Source organism: Microcaecilia unicolor, chromosome 4, assembly GCF_901765095.1.
Source record: "Microcaecilia unicolor chromosome 4, aMicUni1.1, whole genome shotgun sequence".
NCBI lineage: Eukaryota > Metazoa > Chordata > Amphibia > Gymnophiona > Siphonopidae > Microcaecilia > Microcaecilia unicolor.
Genome location: NC_044034.1, coordinates 35,123,143 through 35,143,341, shown reverse-complemented (window position 1 = coordinate 35,143,341; position 20,199 = coordinate 35,123,143). Strand labels below are relative to the sequence as shown.

At 43.8% G+C, this 20,199-nt stretch overlaps 1 long non-coding RNA gene across 1 annotated transcript; it reads left to right on the top strand.

Annotated features, from left to right (window-relative positions):
* The first annotated feature begins 2,744 nt into the window (after positions 1-2,744).
* On the top strand, positions 2,745-17,896 carry LOC115468424. The gene is made up of 3 exons (XR_003941864.1): positions 2,745-2,879; positions 13,605-13,610; positions 17,886-17,896. It is a non-coding gene; the product is annotated as an uncharacterized LOC115468424 (long non-coding RNA).
* Positions 17,897-20,199: the final 2,303 nt, after the last annotated feature.

The following is a 20,199-nucleotide window of genomic DNA, read 5'->3' as shown; positions in this document are numbered from 1 at the left end:
TATGGTCCGGTGCATCTTATAGTCCGAAAAATACGGTACTTAGCAAGATACGACCTCCAAAACTGAACACAGTAGTTCAAGTGGGGCCTCACCAACAACTTGTACAGGGGCTTGAATACATATACACATGCTTTTGAGCAGGCTGCTGAGCTCTCATGCATTAAGGATAGTATGTCCTTGCATGGGAAGTATGAGGTTCTAGAGAATTCCTACAGGTCTAAAAATCGTTGTATGTTGAATTTTCTTTATAATAATTTGCTTTCTCCAGAGATTCTGTTTTGTAAATATCTCAGAGATGTATTGACGTCACCGAATGCTGAAACAATGTTATTTTCTAATTTGTATAATTTGCCTGTAAAGAAAATGACTGGAGGTGTTGAGGGTGTTGCATTTGATGTGTTAAAGTTAGAGTCACATTTTCACTTGACAACATTTTTGGAAACAGCTCAGGATGATATTTCACATCATACTCTGAATGTGGGTTTCTATTAAGATATGCTATTTTACCACTAACACGGTGCTATTTTTGTACAGGTCCCACTTTATGCAATGAGACCTAGTTGCTAATAACTTGGATTTGCAGTAAAATGACCCGTTTTAATGGCAGTTCACGTCGTTTAACAATAGCCCACTTTGATAACTTTCAACCTCGGGCACCTTCGTGATCTCCGTAGTGTTTCTGTTTTGAAAGATGATTTTATACACTGTAGTTAAAAACTTTGTATCTTTCCTGATGTGGCATGAGCCAGCCACTCAGGCTAGATGGGAGATATTTCTTGATTTTAAATCCCATCTGCTTGCTTTGGAGCTTCTTTATTATTGTTTTAAGTTCCCATGTTATATTTTTGATTCCACTTAGAGAGATTTTGTGTTAGATTAGGATGTACTAACAGTGTTGTTCAAAGAGCTAGGTCAAAGTACTTAAAATTAATGTATATTTTAAGTCTTAAGTAAAAGTAGTGAAAAACACATAAAAATGACTTATGAGAAAGTAAAAAAAAGTTATTGCCAAATATAATACTTTTTTGAGTAAAAAATAAAAGTACCACAACTACAATGAACGCAAAGTATTGTTAACATTCTTATTAAACCACTTTATTGCTCTGCAATTCAATCCACTTTGCTTTTAGTAAAAGTACATTTGTGAAAATGACTGTCACTCATACGAGTGCGCTTTTGAGTCATTAATTCAGCACAGCTAAAAAGGTTTTAAGTAACTGCACTAACAGGGATTGGAGTCTTCAGTCTGATAAAAAGTTCCTTTAAATCAGGCCAGGCTGCAATATTACTGATATCTTCTGGCTTGGGCTTCAGGTTTTGATCAAATGAATCTCTGACTGAAACACTTGACTTCTGTATAGCAAAAACGTCCAAATGCTGCTTTATGCCACTTTTTAGATGTTTTCCTGTTGGTTGGGGGTGATCTTCTTTGGAATGTAATTTTCCCTTAATACTTCTTGTTTTTGTTTCCTAATTCTTGTCTCTGATTTCTTATATTTGTAGTTTAATTGGTATGTTTTATTTCCTTTATTCTGAGGGGGGTTTCTGTATTCAATTTCTATCAAAATGAGGTGCCTCCATGCCCTAAAATCCTTCGTGCCCTTTTATAAAATAACTCTTCATGTGTCAGGTCAGCTATAGATATTACTAGTCATTGTGGTTATTATTTTGAAATCGTAAAGTATTCAGCTATGTAACACTGTAGTGATAAATGTAAAAAGGGCCATTGTGAATCACAATACAGTTTACAGTTTGCTCCAAGGGGCAGCTCAATACAGTATAAATATTAAAATGACAAAAGGATCTATTAGAACTCTGGAATTCACCTTTGTTTAATGAGTTTAATCTTTTTCCTTTCCAATCTCCGGGCAGGGCATTAATCCCCATATTGTATGCTTCCGAAAAAGAAGCTGAGAAGCAATTACCAAAGGGACAGAGAGGGAAAGAGTGTCAATTATCTCACAGACAAGACAATAGCAGTATTAGCTATTACTACCTAGCACAGTTTGAAAGTGTCACTTGGGCACTGTGGAGACCCTCTCATCATCTATGTGAACTGCCTAAGGGAGGGTGGGTACTGCTCAAAACCCCAGCTCTCTCCCATGCTCAGATTTGAGATCCAAACCCAGTTTTCCATTACCTGACTCTTCCTTCCCTCTCCCTCTCTCTTTTTTTTTATATATCTTTATTAAATATTTATATTATACACTTCAAAAGAGATAATATTGAAATGTGCAATAAACATTAGTAAAGAAACAAATTTATCCTTATTTCCATAAGTTGAAATAAATATTCTTCTATCGAGCTTAATATGGAGTTAGAAATAAAGATCCAAGAAAAAGGAAATCAAATTATACATAATAATTAAATTAAGGGATACGCTCTTAACCCAATCGCTTTTCCCAAGTTATCTTAAACAGTGTGCATTTGATACTCATACTACTACATTTACATTCACTGATTCCTTTGCAAGCCCAGTTTTCCATTACCTGACATTACCTGACTCTTCCTTCCCTCTCCCTCTCTAAGTGGTCTTGATAAAAATAGGCATCTTTTTGGACTTTCCACATAAGTATCGTGTTATAAAATTAGCACCAAATGTCCATCTTGTATTTTTTTTGTTGTAAAACTTATAGATGTCAGTTTTAGTTTAGTTGGATTGGGCCACTGTTGAGCCCTGAATATTGTCGAATGCAGAGTCCATCGGGTTACGCACTACAGATGTGAAACAGCTCATTGAATTGCAATTTTATTTTAATTTTGTAATTTGTACAAGAGACGCAGTTCTTAGAGCCATTGGAAGACAAAACCTGTGAGTTGTTATATTATGGTGGTCTTTCAAACAGCCTTCAAAGACTATAATTTTAATCAGGACCAATGTCATAACAGAACTCTGTAAGCCACATTGAGCCTGCAAATAGGTGGGAAAATGTGGGATACAAATACAATAAATAATAATAATAGGTTCCCCCAATTGTACATACCTCACATGTACCTCATTCTACCACAATTCACTTTGTATTCAGACCGAAATCGGCTAACGCCGATAACGGCAGTATGTAAGCCACATTGAGCCTGCAAAAAGGTGGGAAAATGTGGGATACAAATGCAACAAATAAATAAATAAATTGAGCATCTAGGTAGGGATTGGGACATGAACAATTTCCCATGTATTAAAAAAAAAAAAGACCTCGCTGAAAATGGAGGCTTTTCTAAAATACAGGTAAGGACCCAGGAAATACATGTATAGACTGAGCGCATAAAATGAGAGTAGCCATTTTAGAAAGAAACATTTAAAATAATAATAATAAAGATTAGCATGATGTGGAGTTCTGATCGTTCAAGTGCTGGCAGCTACACATGTAAGTCTCAGGATTTACAACCATGAGTTCTAGATTTTACAAAATTGGACTTCTAGGATGAGCCAATAGAGTTGAGTGGAAGAAAAACTTTTTTATTTAACCTGTATGAGGTGGTTTTAAATACCACAGTAGTATGCAAAATTCCCTCCACAGTCACTGGTGTGAATTCCAGGTCCAAAGAAGCAGGTGGCACACCTGACTCAGAGCAAGTATAAATACGGATGTCTATTTTTTTTTGTAAAAAATAAAAGTACCGCAACTACAATGAATGCAAAATATTGTTAACATTCGTATTAAACCACTTTATTGCTCTGCAATTCAATCCACTTTGCTTTTCGTAAAAGTAAATTTCTGAAAATGACTGTCACTCATACGAGTGTGCTTTTGAGTCATTAATTCAGCAAAGCTGAAAAGGTGTTAAGCAACTGTACTAACAGGGATTGGAGTTTTTTTTGTTTAACTGTAAGCATATGTAGATCACCATTACAAAATCAAAAATATACACCAACTTTCTGGCTTGCCCAATCCACACCCACAGCATGCCTCCTTCAAAAGTGTGCATGCTGGAGATCCAATCATTTGAATAGCGGGTTTCCATACTCACCGTTTATATGTAAATGCTTCACAACCTTCCAAAACAACCTCCTCTGCTTCCAGATTCAAGCACCACCCATGACATTCCTTTTAAATTATTATTATAATATTTCTCAAAAAAGAAGTACAACCAAGTCCTCTTCAAGAAAACAATCCAGTGCACATCGCGGGAGATAGAAAAGACACATCTAAGAAAATAAACAATCTGCACCCTCTGGAAAGAATTAGGTTCAAAATGGTTGATATTAATATCCAAGGCATTACATTTTTAGAGTCAAAATTGTTATCTGCCCACCTTCAAGACCCAAGAGGTGGCAGAGCTCTGAAATCTCAACTTGTGGAGGAGTGGCTTAGTGGTTAGTGTGGTGGACTTTGGTCCTGGGGAACTGGGTTCGATTCCCACTGCAGGCAGCTCCTTGTGACTCTGGGCAAGTCACTTAACCCTCCATTGCCCCAGGTTCAAAGAAGTACCTGTATATACTATGTAAACCCCACAGAAAGGCAGCATATCAAGTCCCAGTTCCCTTTCCCTATATCAGATTCTACATGGAATGTTGCTACTATTTGAGATTCTACATGGAATGTTAATGTTGCTATTCCATTACCAACATTCCGTGTAGAAGCCTGCCCTTGCAGCCGCGCAGGCTTCTGTTTCTGTGAGTCTGACGTCCTGCACGTACGTGCAGGACGTCAGACTCACAGAAACAGAAGCCTGCGCGGCTGCAAGGGCAGGCTTCTACATGGAATGTTGCTAGTGGAGGAATGGCCTGGTGGTTAGTGTGGTGGACTTTGGTCCTGGGGAACTGGGTTCGATTCCTGCTGCAGGCACAGGCAGCTCCTTGTGACTCTGGGCAAATCGCTTAACCCTCCATTGCCCCAGGTACAAATGAGTACCTGTATATAATATGTAAGCCGCATTGAACCTGCTATGAGTGGGAAAGCACGGAGTACAAATGTAAGAAAAAAAAAAACAAAGGTGCAGGGATGAGAGATTTAAATTAGTTAGGAACTGGGCATCATTCTGGGAAAGGGGGAGCCTGTACCGAAGGATGGACTGCACCTTAACCGGGATGGAACCAGGCTTCTGGTACTAACTTTTAAAAAGGAGGTACAGCAGCTTTTAAACTAAAATGGAGGTGGGGGGGGGGGGGGAGCCGAGAGTCTCCCAGGAGCACATAGTTTGGTGCGGAGTATCCTTGAAAGATACTATTGAAACAGAGGTTTCAATACTGGTGAAAGAAAGCCAGGAGTGTCTAAAGGGAGAACAGAGTAAAGGATGCAAAATGTTCCCATATACTTCAAAGCAGCTTGTAGAAGCAAGGAAAAAAAACACAATTTGAACTGCCTATGTGCAAATGCTAGAAGCCTACAAAATAAGATGGGAGAGTTAGAGGTAGATATAACAGGCATCTCAGAGACTTGGTGGAAGGAAGACACTCAATGGGACTCTGTGTTAACAGGGTACAAATTATATCACAATGAAAGAGGGGATCAAATTTGGGGGGGGGGGGGGGATTGCGCTATATGTTAAAGAGGGAATTGAGTCAAACAAAATAAACATTCTACATGAAACAGCAGTGTAGAATCATTATGGATAGAAATTCCATGTGTGAAGGATGGAGTATTCTTGTAGGGCTGTACTACCATCCACCAGGACAGAATGAAAAGACAAATGAAGAAATGTTTACAGAAATTAGGAAACCTGGCAAATCGGGCAACAGTTTAATAATGGGTGATTTCAATTACCACTGTACAACGTTGGAACAAGTAGAATATAATAACCACAATATTCAAAAAAATTCTACAATCATGAACCACGAGAATTCCAGGGTGAATATGGACTTTATTGAAAGATGGTGGAGAAAAAAGACCTCAGTGAAAACCAGTCCTACCTCCCTTCCAAGGACATGCCTTTTAAATAGAGAGGAGACCTCTTTAATCATCAGTCTTCAAAAAAAACTCCACATCATTTGCTTTCATCTTAAATGTGCCAACACACCCTTCCAAACACTCATAGGGGCAGACAAGTCAAGCAAAAAAAATCCACTACTTATCTTGGATGGTGGACAGATGTGGATTTCTTCCACTAATCAGTGCAACTTCTTAGTTCTCATTTCGCACCTTCCTTCTATTCTCCTTCACTCCCGACAGGGAAGCCCTGTTTCGCCACAGTACAGCTGCATCAGGGGAAAATATTCTTAATAAACACCACCAAGAGCTCAACTCGCCTACATCGTGTCCTCTGATGATTAAAGAGGTCTCCTCTCTATTTAAAAGGCGTGTCCTTGGAAGGGAGGTAGGACTGGGTTTCACTGAGGTCTTTTTTTCTCCACCATCTTTCAATAAAGTCCATATTCACCTTGGAATTCTCGTGGTTCATGATTGTAGAATTTTTTTGAATATTGTGATTTCAGTTACCCCAATATTGACTGGATACATGTTACATCAGGGAGCGCCAGGGAGATAAAATTCCTAGATGTAGTAAATGATTGCTTCTTAGTCCTTGGTGGAGTACAGAGCATAGTACGAGAGGTAATGATATTGGGTCCTCTGGGAAACAGTGATCTTACCATGATTAAATTTGAGCTACTATCTGGAATGAAGCCACAAAGGAAATCTACTATAGCAGCATTTAATTTTCAAAAGGTGACTATGAGGAAATGGCTAAAAGGAAGCTAAAAGGATCAGCTGCAAATGTTAGGACATTAACACACCCCCTCCTTTGCAAAGCCTCACTAGCAGCTCTCGTGGTAATGCCGACACAGCTCATTCAAAGTGAATGGGCTGTGTCAGCATTACCGTGCGGCAGCTTTGTAAAAATTGGTGGGGGGGGGGAGGGGGGATAAATGAGGCATGGACGTTGTTTAAAAATACCGTCTTGGAAGACCAGACCACATGCATTCTACATATTTACAAAGATCGAAAGAAGAGAAAATGACGCTCAGCATGGTTAAAAGGTGAAATGAAAGAGGCTATTAGAGATAAAAGAATGTCCTTCAAGAATGGAAAAAAGACCAAAATGAAGAAATTGAGAAGCAACATAAGCACTGTCAGGGTAAATGCAAATCATTGATAAAGAAGGCTAAAAGAGAATATGAAGAGAAACCATAGTAATAACTTTTCAGGTACATCAGAAACAGAAAGCCTGTGAGGGAATCCGTGGATCCATTAGATCATGAAGGAGCAAAAGGGGAACTCAGGGAGGACAAGGCCGTAGCAGAGAAACTGAATGAATTCTTTGCTTCAGTCTTTATGGAAGAAGATAGAAGAGATCTGCCTGTACCGGAAATGGTTTTCAAAGGTACTGAACGAACTCAAACCTGAAATTGTTAATCTTTTGTTAGTAATCTGTAACCTGTCATTAAAGTTGTCCATAGTACCTGAAGATTGGAGGGTGGCCAATGAGAAGCCAATCCTTAAAAAGGGTTCCAGGGCTGATCCGGAAACTATTATAAGAAGATAAGAACAGCATTCCCATGAGCTCTACATTCTGTCAGTGTTTTCCTTTATCCTGTGGAGCACCCTTCATGACCAAACTAATTTATAACCAGTGACACACTGTCCAATGCACTACATCTAGATAACGGAACAGATGAAGAGAGGCTGAGAAGGCTAGGGCTTTTCAGCTTGGAGAAGAGACGGCTGAGGGGAGATATGATAGAAGTGTATAAAATAATGAGTGGAATGGATCGGGTGGATGTGAAGCGACTGTTCACGCTATCCAAAAATACTAGGACTAGAGGGCATGAGTTGAAGCTACAGTGTGGTAAATTTAAAACGAATCGGAGAAAATTTTTCTTCACCCAACGTGTAATTAGACTCTGGAATTCGTTGCCGGAGAACGTGGTACGGGCGGTTAGCTTGACGGAGTTTAAAAAGGGGTTAGATAGATTCCTAAAGGACAAGTCCATAGACCGCTATTAAATGGACTTGGAAAAATTCCGCATTTTTAGGTATAACTTGTCTGGAATGTTTTTACGTTTGGGGAGCGTGCCAGGTGCCCTTGACCTGGATTGGCCACTGTCGGTGACAGGATGCTGGGCTAGATGGACCTTTGGTCTTTCCCAGTATGGCACTACTTATGTACTTATGTACTTATATGAAGCCAACCAATTTTCAGTTCATTCAACATGGCTATCCACAACATGAGATAGCCTAGTCTGCCTATGACTTAATCTAGGCCTGTTTGTTAGGTCGATTTTATAAGCACTTACTTGAATGTGTAAGGTATTGTTCTACCGCTCAAATCGCTCGCAAAATTACCACCTACATTTTTCAGGGCTCGCAGTGCAATAGGAGAGGGATGGACTGCAGCAGCCTTTTACTTTTGAAAACATTTGTCACCCTCCTGTCTCCATGCATATCTCCCTGTCTCTCATCCACCTGACTCTTCCTGTCTTTCACCTATCCACCCCCATCCTGTTAGACTGTCACTGAAATGCTTTGATGTTTCACTTCTATATACTGTCATCTACCAACATTTGCTTATTTCCGATCTGACGAAGAAGGGCAACCTTCGAAAGCTAATCAAGAAATATATTAAGTTATGTCCAATAAAAAAGGTATCATCTTATTTTCTTTTCCATGTTTTATTTTGTTTTATTTCTATTGATTACCTTTAAAAGTGGACTAACACAGCTACCACACCTTTCTACTCGAAAACCTTCATGTAATTTAGGCCACAGAGGACATGAGTGGTTGTATCGAGTGCTGAAATAGTGGATATACTGTATATTTAGAAAACCTAATACCCTCTGTGTACTAACTGTATAATACCCTCTGTATACCAAGCCATGGCAAAAAGTGGCCTACGGCAGTACGGGCACGTGCTGGGCCAGCTTTTAACACACCCTGGAAAAAGGGCCTTTTTTTAAGGGGCCAGAAAATGGATGTGTGGCAACTAAAAACCAGCCTGCATCCATTTTTCGCTTGAGACCTTACTGCCACCCACTGACTTAGCGGTAAGGTCTCACGTGCTACCCGCGCAGTAGGCATGCAGCACGCATCTACTGCCATTTACCGCCAGGTAAGTGCCACGTGTTTTTGGGGCACATGGTAACCGGGCGGTACCAGTGAATCCAGACTGCCCCAATTTGACTGCCCCTATCGGACCGACCGTTCACTTGTCTATTAGATTGTAAGCTCTTTGAGCAGGGACTGTCTCTCTTTGTTAAATTGTACAGCGCTGCGTAACCCTAGTAGCGCTCTAGATATGTTAAGTAGTAGTAGTAGTATTGCCGATTTGGCACATGCTGGACGTGCGTAGGCCCTTACACGCCTTAGTAAAAGGGCCCCTCAGGAAGGAATCTTTAACTGTTTCTGCTGGATTACTTTAGCATAGATCACAGGTTCCCAAACCTGTCCTGGGGGGCTCCCCAGCCAGTCATGTTTTCAGGATATCCAATATCAGAAAGGATATTCTTGAGAGATTTGCAAAAAGTGGAGGCAGTGCATGCAAATCTCTCATGAATATTCATGGTGGATATCCTAAAAAAACCTGACTGGCTGGGGAACCTCAAGGACAGGTTTGGGAACCACTGGCATAGATATTTCAAGCATTCAGGTAAAATGTTACATAGAGATGCTCAAACAATGTGACACTGAAATTGAATCAGGCAGATTTCAGACTAGCTTGAGAGTAACAGGAAGTGCAGTTCCCAAGATCAATTGAATAGTTTATAATGATTCATCTCATGTAGACTGGGATCTGAATTGCTTGTGCAGTGTGTATTATCATCTGTGTCCCAAATTGAACCCTATAATGTAGTTCTCGCCTGGTTAACAGGGTTGCTGTCAAAGGATTTACGGGGAAGCTGAATAAAGAACTCCCGGGGGCAATTTTATAAAGGGCGCTGAAAGTTAGGCATCCAAAATCTAGGCACTCGGCTAGTATTGTAACAGCAGATTTGTGCACTTAGGGGGTCCTTTTTACTAAGCTGTGGTAAAGAAGGCCCTGCACTAGCGGCGGGGTCTGTTTTTACCACAGCGGGTAAAAAAGGCTGAAAATAGCAATGGCCATGCGGAAAGAGTGCTCTTACTGTATGGCCATTGGGGGGGGGGGAGCACTCACTGTCACCCACTGAGGTTGCGGTAAGGGCTCCCACGCTAACCTGGTGGTTAGAGTCTGGCTTTCTTGGATAGAGGAGGGGTCTCTATTTCAACCGGGATAGTGCCACACTAAAAAATACGGGGCTGATTTTCCCTAATGCGCAAAATGGCGCTGGAACTACTACCATCGCCTGTGCTGGGCCAGTGGTAGCCCCAGATTAGCCTGCAGTAAGCCCGCGTTGGGCTTACTGCCTCTAGAACTCTTAGGGGGTCTTTTATGAAGCAACGGTAAGCCCAGCGTGGACTTACTGCTCGCTAATCTGGAATTACCCCCGGGGTAGCACAGCAGCCCGGCAGTAGTTCCCACTTCCGGCACTGCAATAAATGTTTTTATTGTTGTAGCACCGGTGTTTACCTGGCAGTAATCGGGCATTGCCGCGTGCTGCTTGGTTACCGCTGGATTAGCTAGGGAGCCCTTACCGCTACCTCAGTGAGTGGTGGTAAGTGGTCCCCACTGAAATGGCCGCACAGCAAGTGGTTCACTTGCCGCACGGCCATTTCTTTTTAAAAAAACAAGACAGGCTTTTACCTTCTGCGGTAAAAGGAGGCCTCCGCAAGCATCAACAACACGCTCTGATGTCAGCATAGGCCCCCTTTTACCGCAGCTTGGTAAAAGGACCCCTTAAGCACCAAGTTATAGAATTCCGCCTAATTAACAGCGCCACCAAGAGGGGGGCAGGAGGGGCAAAATTCCCCGGGTCTGGCCTCCAAGCTGGGGTCTCTCTCTCTGTCTCTCCTGCTCCTGAAGAAAACTCCAGAGCCGGGCCCCCCTTGGAGGCTGGAGAGGAGCGGACACAGCAGGGCTTCGGGCCAGGGCCTCTGGTTTGTCAGGGTGGGGGGGGGGGGGGGTCCCCTCCAGGCCCTGCCAGCAGAAGTCTTCCTCCAGCGCTGCTGTTCACTCTGTCGCATTGCCTGCCAAGCGGCTGCTTTTCCCCTCAGGCCGCGCATGTTTAGTTTTGAAACTGAGGATGCGTGACGTGAGAGAAAATGCAGGTGCAGGGCAGGCAATTGCGCGGAGTGAAGAGCAGGCTGGAGGAAGACTTCTCCTGCTGGTGGGGCCTCGGGATCCTCGCCTGCCAAGGTATTTGTAGTTGCAGCTGGGGGGGGGGGGTGTAGGGGCAGCAGCAGCGATGATCCTGGAGGGGATAGTGGCCTTGCCCTGGGCCTGGCTCTGTCTCTTGACGGCCCTGCTAATTAATTGCAGTTAACTTCCATTTGAGCACCAAAAAAAGGGTAAGGAAATAAGAGGTGATGTTGTCTTCCAATGATACATATCAACCAAATGCATTTTCTTAATACTGCATAATTATAAGAATATTGATTCATTACATATTCTCTTGTAACACTAGTAAAAAAGGCCCGTTTCTGTGAGAGATGAAACGGGCGCTAGCAAGGTTTTGGTGTCCAGCGAGCCTCCTGTCCCCCGGGCCCCCCTGCAGCCACCCATCGTCAGCGACCCAGTTGTCCCCCCAGCAAGGTTTTGGTGTCCAGCGAGCCTCCTGTCCCCCAGGCCCCCCTGCAGCCACCCATCGTCAGCGACCCAGTTGTCCCCCCAGCAAGGTTTTGGTGTCCAGCGAGCCTCCTGTCCCCCGGGCCCCCCTGCAGCCACCCATCGTCAGCGACCCAGTTGTCCCCCCAGCAAGGTTTTGGTGTCCAGCGAGCCTCCTGTCCCCCGGGCCCCCCTGCAGCCACCCATCGTCAGCGACCCAGCTGTCCCCCCAGCAAGGTTTTGGTGTCCAGCGAGCCTCCTGTCCCCCGGGCCCCCCTGCAGCCACCCATCGTCAGCGACCCAGCTGTCCCCCCAGCAAGGTTTTGGTGTCCAGCGAGCCTCTTGTCCCCCGGGCCCCCCTGCAGCCACCCATCGTCAGCGACCCAGTTGTCCCCCCAGCAAGGTTTTGGTGTCCAGCGAGCCTCCTGTCCCCCGGGCCCTCCTGCAGCCACCCATCGTCAGTGACCCAGTTGTCCCCCCAGCAAGGTTTTGGTGTCCAGCGAGCCTCCTGTCCCCCGGGCCCCCCTGCAGCCACCCATCATCAGCGACCCAGCTGTCCCTCCAGCAAGGTTTTGGTGTCCAGCGAGCCTCCTGTCCCCCAGGCCCCCCTGCAGCCACCCATCGTCAGCGACCCAGCTGTCCCCCCAGCAAGGTTTTGGTGTCCAGCGAGCCTCCTGTCCCCCGGGCCCCCCTGCAGCCACCCATCGTCAGCGACCCAGTTGTCCCCCCAGCAAGGTTTTGGTGTCCAGCGAGCCTCCTGTCCCCCGGGCTCCCCTGCAGCCACCCATCGTCAGCGACCCAGCTGTCCCCCCAGCAAGGTTTTGGTGTCCAGTGAGCCTCCTGTCCCCCGGGCCCCCCTGCAGCCACCCATAGTCAGCAACCCAGCTGTCCCCCAACCCCCCTCTAGGCACCTGTCCGCTCCGTGATGCGAGTTCTATATGAAAAATGGCCACCGAGGGGCAGGGGGAGATCGTGTTTCATGGAGTGTCAGTGCTCCGCCCTCGTTGTCATCACGTTGTGACGCGAGGGCGGGGCCCACAGTCAAGGGCTAAAAGGATATCTCGACACCTCACACTTCCGGTTGAGGCTTCATTTAGAACGTTGGGGTTGTGAATTATGTGCAGATGGGGCGTGGCTGAGGGCGGGTCTATGAGTGACAGTGAGTGGTGCATGAGTGAGAGTGAGTGTTGCTGACAGCCTAGCCTACCAACAGGGCAGGGCTTCAGTGTTTTCCCTCCCACAGAGTGAGCTTCAGAATGTTGCAGGTGAGAATTATTTATATAGATTACACATCATGACATCTCTTTACAGTAGGTAATTTAGTTTTAATCTACAAGTACAGTGCATGGTTGATTTATCATCTACTCATTAAAAAAAATATCCATTGATCCTCAATGAAAAGCATTACGACATAGATTACTACTACTACTACTATTTAGCATTTCTATAGCTCTAAAAGGCATACGCAGCGCTGCACAAACATAGAAGAAAGACAGTCCCTGCTCAAAGAGCTTACAATCTAATAGACAAGAAATAAAGTAAGCAAATCAAATCAATTAATGTGAACGGGAAGGAAGAGAGGAGGGTAGGTGGAGGCGAGTGGTTACAAGTGGTTACGAGTCAAAAGCAATGTTAAAGAGGTGGGCTTTCAGTCTAGATTTAAAGGTGGCCAAGGATGGGGCAAGACGTAGGGGCTCAGGAAGTTTATTCCAGGCGTAGGGTGCAGCGAGACAGAAGGCGCGAAGTCTGGAATTGGCAGTAGTGGAGAAGGGAACAGATAAGAAGGATTTATCCATGGAGCAGAGTGCACGGGAAGGGGTGTAGGGAAGGACGAGTGTAGAGAGACACTGGGGAGCAGCAGAGTGAGTACATTTATAGGTTAGTAGAAGAAGTTTGAACAGGATGCGAAAACGGATAGGGAGCCAGTGAAGGGTCTTGAGGAGAGGGGTAGTATGAGTAAAGCGACCCTGGCGGAAGACGAGACGGGCAGCAGAGTTTTGAACCGACCGGATTGTAGCAGTGGTGCCAAGGTATGATGAAAAAGGGTAAAGATTGTTGTCATCATTTTTAAAAGCAGAGACAGTAAAATATTCCAGAGATTCCCAAAAGATCTAATAAATGGAAATAAGCACAGAGCTCCTGAATCTAGAAAGTTCTGGTAATTAGTATCTGGGGAGAAGAAAGCAGGCTTTGCATCTTTTCCACTGAGCTGCCACCAAAGCTATTCCTTTCTTTCCTAAAAATAGAGTACATCATCTATCCCGGTGTATGTGTGACAGTAGCTAAAATTGGAGCACTTGTTTTTTTTTTTTTGTCCTTTTCCTGTGACCATCAGAGCTTATTTATTTCTCAAATTTATGTTATCATCTTACCTCACAAGAGGCTACAAAGTGGTTTACAGTATTATACACATAAAACAGATCCTCGCTAAACGTAAATATTTAACCTAATAGGAATTATCAAAAATGTTGCCATATAATCTTTACCCTCAGTTACAAGCAGAAATAAATAACCAGGAGGCACAGAGACGAGAGCTACCTTCCGGAGCCATCCAGAAAGAACTCTTGAGGTTACTTGCAACCTGGGTGCTGGGTGACGTTGTCTGACATCTTCTAGAGCGCTGCTACTGGAAGACCTACAAAAAGACACCGGGCATGCATTGTGTTGAAGTACAGAGAGGAGAACAACCTGCCAGAGCCATCCGGAAAGAGCTGCTGAAGCTGTTTGCAACCTGGGCATTGGACGGTGACATCTGATGTCATTTAAAGTGCCGCCAAACAAACAAAAAAGTGGGCACAAAACCAGGAGTCCCAGAGACTGGATCACAGTAAAGCTAAAACCAAATTTTATTAATTAGTATATTTGACTCGTATATTTGACTCGACACAACCGTTGTGTTTCGGCCAAAGGGCCTGCATCGGGAGTCTAAATACTAAGGTAGACAGCTAATGATGATCCAGAATAAGAAATACTGGCGAATAGTGTATAAATGGTCTTAAAAAAGACCTTTGTATTGAATTGCGTGAAGAGTTCAGCAGTAAATTTGAAGTGCCGCCGTCAGAAGACCTACAACAACAACAAAAAACTTGCCTTGCATTGTGTTTGTTTTGTTACATTTGTACCCCGCGTTTTCCCACTCATGGCAGGCTCAATGCGGCTTACATGGGGCAATGGAGGGTTAAGTGACTTGCCCAGAGTCACACCAATGTGGCCGCGCAGGCTTCTGCTTCTGTGAGTCTGACGTCCTGCACGTATGTGCAGGACGTCAGACTACTACTATTTAGCATTTCTATAGCGCTACAAGGCATACGCAGCGCTGCACAAACATAGAAGAAAGACAGTCCCTGCTCAAAGAGCTTACAAGACTCACAGAAACAGAAGCCTGCGCAGCCTTCTACATGGAATGTTGCTAGTGGAATAGCAACATTCCATGTAGAATCTCCAATAGTAGCAACATTCCATGTAGAATCTCCAATAGTATCTATTTTATTTTTGTTACATTTGTACCCCGCGCTTTCCCACTCATGGCAGGCTCAATGCGGCTTACATGGGGCAACGGAGGGTTAAGTGACTTGCCCAGAGTCACAAGGAGCTGCCTGTGCCGGGAATCAAACTCAGTTCCTCAGTTCCCCAGGACCAAAGTCCACCACCCTAACCACTAGGCCACTCCTATGAAGCATAGAGAGGAGAACTACCTGCCAGAGCAATCCAAAAAAAGCTCTTGAGACTGCTTGTGACGACGTTGGGCAGCGGCATCTAAAATCATGTAGAACGCTGCTGCCGGAAGACCTACAAAAAAGACATTGGGCCTTCATCATGCGGCCACAGGGACATGTCCAAAGGGACACGCCAGCTCAAAAGCTGTCCTAAATGAGGCCACTTAGCTATGCTGGTGTTGGCACTGAATAGTGCCGGCATCTGCATAACAATGGGCTCCTCCCCAGTGCCACCTTTGACCTGCCCACTTTTTGGTCGGGTGTAACGTGATCATATCTACCTGCCTCACTAAGAAGTTTGCTGTGCAAATCAAAAAGTAAAAGGGTAACCACCTGGACCCAAAATGAGCAACTATCAGTATGGGTAACGAAAAAATGTACATTCATCTCACGCAGACCTAAAATAGGTTATGGGGGCCTCTTGTGGGACATCCCATTCCAAGCCCTCCAGCCTCAGGTCTCAAGGTCCTCAATCATTTACTCCAAATCACCTCTAACTACACTCTAATTTTGAAAATGCCAAATTTATTAATAATTTTTTAGAAGAACTAAATCTCAAAGGGACCCTTTTACTAAGCCACGTAGGCGCCTACGCGCCCCCAACATGCATCAATTTGGAATTACCACCTGGCTACTGCATGGCCCAGGTGGTAATTTCATTTTTTTCATGTGCGTCCACTATATGCGCCGGAAAATAATTTTTATTTTCCGGCAATCAGCACTAACCGGGCAGTAAAAGGCATTCTTCATGCATAGACCATTACCACCTGGTTAACATGCGAGACCTTAGGGTGGTGGTAAGGTCTCAGACCCAAAATGGACACGCACCAATTTTCATTTTGCTGCACGTCCATCTTCGGACAAAATGTAATAATGGGATTTTTTGATAGGTGTGCTGAACAATGGATCTGCATGCGTCCAAAACATGCACCTACTCCAGCACAGGCCATTTTTCAGCATATCTTAGTAAAAGGACCCCAAAATATCTTATATGCAAAAAAAATCAAACAAATAGATAACAAATTAGCGATCAAAGAGAGCACTTATCTTTAATAAATGGCGACCGCTGTTATGTGGATCCACTCTTGACGCCCACCATCAAACATTGAGGCAAACAAACCTTCTTGGCATTTCGGCATTTCATATGTCTGCTTTAGAGAAAACTCACTGTTTGATCTGTGTGAAGATAATATTAGCGATCTGAATGGTTTCAATTCAGTTTTCTCTGCCTTAAACACACTCAGACCACATCTCTTGCCATATGGACATACTGTCGTTTTAGAAGTGCATATCCTGGCTTTATCCAAAATATGAATAGAACTTCTAAAATAACCACTATGGTGGCCCTTTTACAAAGATCACGCTGAAAAATGGCCTGCGGTAGTGTAGATGCATGTTTTGGGCGTGCGCAGAATCATTTTTCAGCACACCTGCAAAAAATGCCTGTTTAAATTTTTTTGCCAAAAATGGACGTACGGCAAAATGAGAATTGCCGTGCGTCCATTTTGGGTCTGAGACCTTACTGCCAGCCATTGACCTAGTGGTAAAGTCTCATGTGGTAACCGGGTGGTAATGACATGCACACATCAAATGCCAATTGACGCACGTCCGAATATGCGCCAAAAATGAAATTACCACTAGAGCCACGTGGTAGCTGGGCGGTAACTCCATTTTGGCACGCATTGGACAGGCGTAGACGCTTATGTGGCTTAGTGAAAGAGCCCCATAACGTCGGATATCCCAATATATGGGGTTTTTTTTCATATAGTCAGGATTTCAGGTTTTCACTGTTTTTTCATAGACTTTACAGCAGTGTTTCCCAAGTCAGTCCTGGAGTACCCCCTTGCTAGTCGGGTTTTCAGGGTATCCACAATGAATGTGCATGAAAGAGATTTGCATACAATGGAGGCAGTATATGCAAATCCCTCTCTTGCATATTCATTGTGGATATCCTGGAACCTGACTGGCAAGGGGGTACTCCAGGAGCAACATGGGAAATTCTGAAATCCGTTGCCAGAGAATGTGGTAAAGGCAGTTAACTTAGTGGGGTTTAAAAAAAGGTTTGGACGGCTTCCTAAAGGTAAAGTCCATAGACCATTATTAAAATGACGTGGGGAAAATCCACTGCTTATTTCTGGGATAAGCAGCATACAATGTATTGAACTTTTTCGGGATCTTGCCAGGTATTTGTGACCTGGATTGGCCACTGTTGGAAACAGGATGCTGGGCTTGATGGACCTTTGGTCTGTCCCAGTGTGGCAATACTTATGTACTTATGTAACACTGCTTTAGAATTTAAAACAATAGTGTTACTTTAAAATACAGTACTTTAATTTTGATATGCAACCTTGAAATGTGCAAGACTGAATAATTAGACAATGAGCTATGGCTTAAGCTTCATGCAATATATTTGCATGCCTAATGTTTTAAGTAGACAGATAGCTTCCTTGAGGATGCTTTGCTGCAGGAGATAGTCGCATCCACATCCATTCATATTTATAAAGAACTAGAGCAGCTGATCCTTTTCAGTGACTGTAGAAAGAGTGCACGATTTGAGTTGTTTTCAAGACTATGTACTGTGCATTGGCTTGACAGTAACTTGCTAACTGCAGTCAGAATGGAAGTGAGGTCAGGTTTGGAAAGGTCTCATGTTGTGAAATACATTTTCTCATCAGCAGGTCCTGATGGCAGTGTCCCAGATTGAGGGTTAGTGTGACATCTTGTGGTGTATTACAGTCCCTGCATACTGACTGCAAAAGCAAAAAGCATATGTGACCTGCTTAATGAAAAAGTACCAAAAGTAGGGTATATGATTTATTTATACCACAGGATAGACTCACTCTCCAACCTGTGCAAGTTATATTAAACACTATTAAGTCTATCCATACATAAAGATATCAAACTGGAGGAAAAAAAGACTTCAGAAGCTCAGAGGTCCTTTTACAAAGGCGCGCTGAAAAATGGCTTGGGGTAGTGTAGGTGCATGTTTTGGGCGCGCAGTGATCCAGTTTTTAACACGCCTGTAAAAAAGGCCTTTTTAAAAAAAAAATAGATGTGCGGCAAAATGAAAATTGCCCCTCAGTAATTTGTCCTTCTTTATCAACGTGCTGTACTAGCGGCTGAGCAGCTTCCTCATAAGTCTTTTTAAAATACCCTTTATTTTATTTTAATTCTTCATGATTGTTTTCATAAATCTTTTAACTTCAATTTTATTGGAAATTTTCAATATTCAAAAAATTAAAAAATTCCAAACTCTTTTCAATCCATAACTCTTATAAACATTATTATAGATGATGGACATTTATCTGAATCTCAATGCCAATGCACTCTACAGTGCACCACTGTTTCACTTTAGGCTCCCTCAGGAGTGACATTCATACTCGGCACCAGTTGTACCCTACAAAGAAACTTAGGGGTCTTTTTAGTAAGACACAGGACAAAGGACCCTGCGGTAGTGATGGGCATAGCCACCGAGAGGGGGGGCAAAATTCCTGGGGCCCGGACTTCCAGGGGGGCCCAGCACAAGGGTCTCTCTCTCTCTCTCTCCTTCTTCTGACGGGACCCGACTGATCGCGTCCCGACAGGAGCAGGAGAAAGAAAACTCCGGCGCCAGGCCCCCCTTGCATTGCATGCCTAGCAGCTGCTGGGCCCTCAGGCTACACATGCTCAGTTTTGAGACTGCGCCTGTGCGACCTGAGGACCGTCTGGCATCATCCAGGATTTAGTTTAAATTGTCTTTTGTACCGTATCGAGTCATAAATGGAGATTGTCCTGAATATTTGTTCTCTCACTTGTGCTCAGGTTTACTAAGCAGAGCTAGCAGCTGTCCATGCGCTAGTGCCGACATGGCCGTGTCAGCACGAGTGCATGGACAGCCGCTAGCGCTGCTTTGTAAACAGACCCCCTTGGTGTTTTCAGTTCCTTCTAGAAACAGAACGACTCACACTAACTCCCCTTTTACTTTTCCTTCTGTTAAAAGTATAAAGGGCCCCTGTTTACTAAGTCATGTTACAGGTATGTTAGCGGTTTTAATGCACGTTAACCATGTACGCGCCTACAATAACCCTATAGGCATCTCCGCAGTTAGCGTGCGTGTTAATTGTAGGCGCATTAAAAACGCTAATGCGCCTTAGTAAACAGCGCCCAAAGTGACTTAAGTTCTGTGACAAAATCCTTGCTTATCAGGCACTTAAAATTTGGAGAGAATATGCTTCATGTTTTAATGATAATCTTAGTTATTCTCTTTTTAGGAAAAAGTTAAAGATCTAATTCTTTGTTTAAGGTTTTTGAAATGGGACTCTTGTTTTACGTAAATGTATTTCCCAAGTGACTGTCTTGGCATTTCTTAATGTAAACCACTTTGAACTTTTTTGCTACTAGTGGTATATAATCATAAATAAATGTAAATACATCCAAAATAACGATATTCAGAATCATAGTGACATTGAATGTTCCTGGATAGCAGCCACTAGGTGAAATAAAGATAACTTGTATGTTATCTGGATATTTCTCTTTGAATATTGACTCTCTAACATTTAAAGCATTTGGATGGGACAGAATTTCCCCTTTCCCAATCCACAATTGGTTCTGTTGTATGTCATGCGATAACTCAAAAGCTGCCAGAAAAGTCCCGTGACTGCATAGAGCAGGATGTAATGAGATAGGGGTTGTCTCAGGGGCGGACTGACCATTCGGGCAACAGGGAAGTGCCCGGAAGACCAGAGGATCTGCCCGGATGCCTGACGCACACTACAGCCCTCCCCAGTCCTACCTTTAAAGGTGCGCCGCTGGTGATCTAGTGGCCTCTGCCCGTTGAGCTGCCACTATTCTCCCAGCCCAGCACCACCGTATTTTAAAAATGGAGGCCAAGACTCCCTGCGGAAATCTCATGAGACTGTCGAGACCCGCAAGACTACCGCGGGAAGTCTCG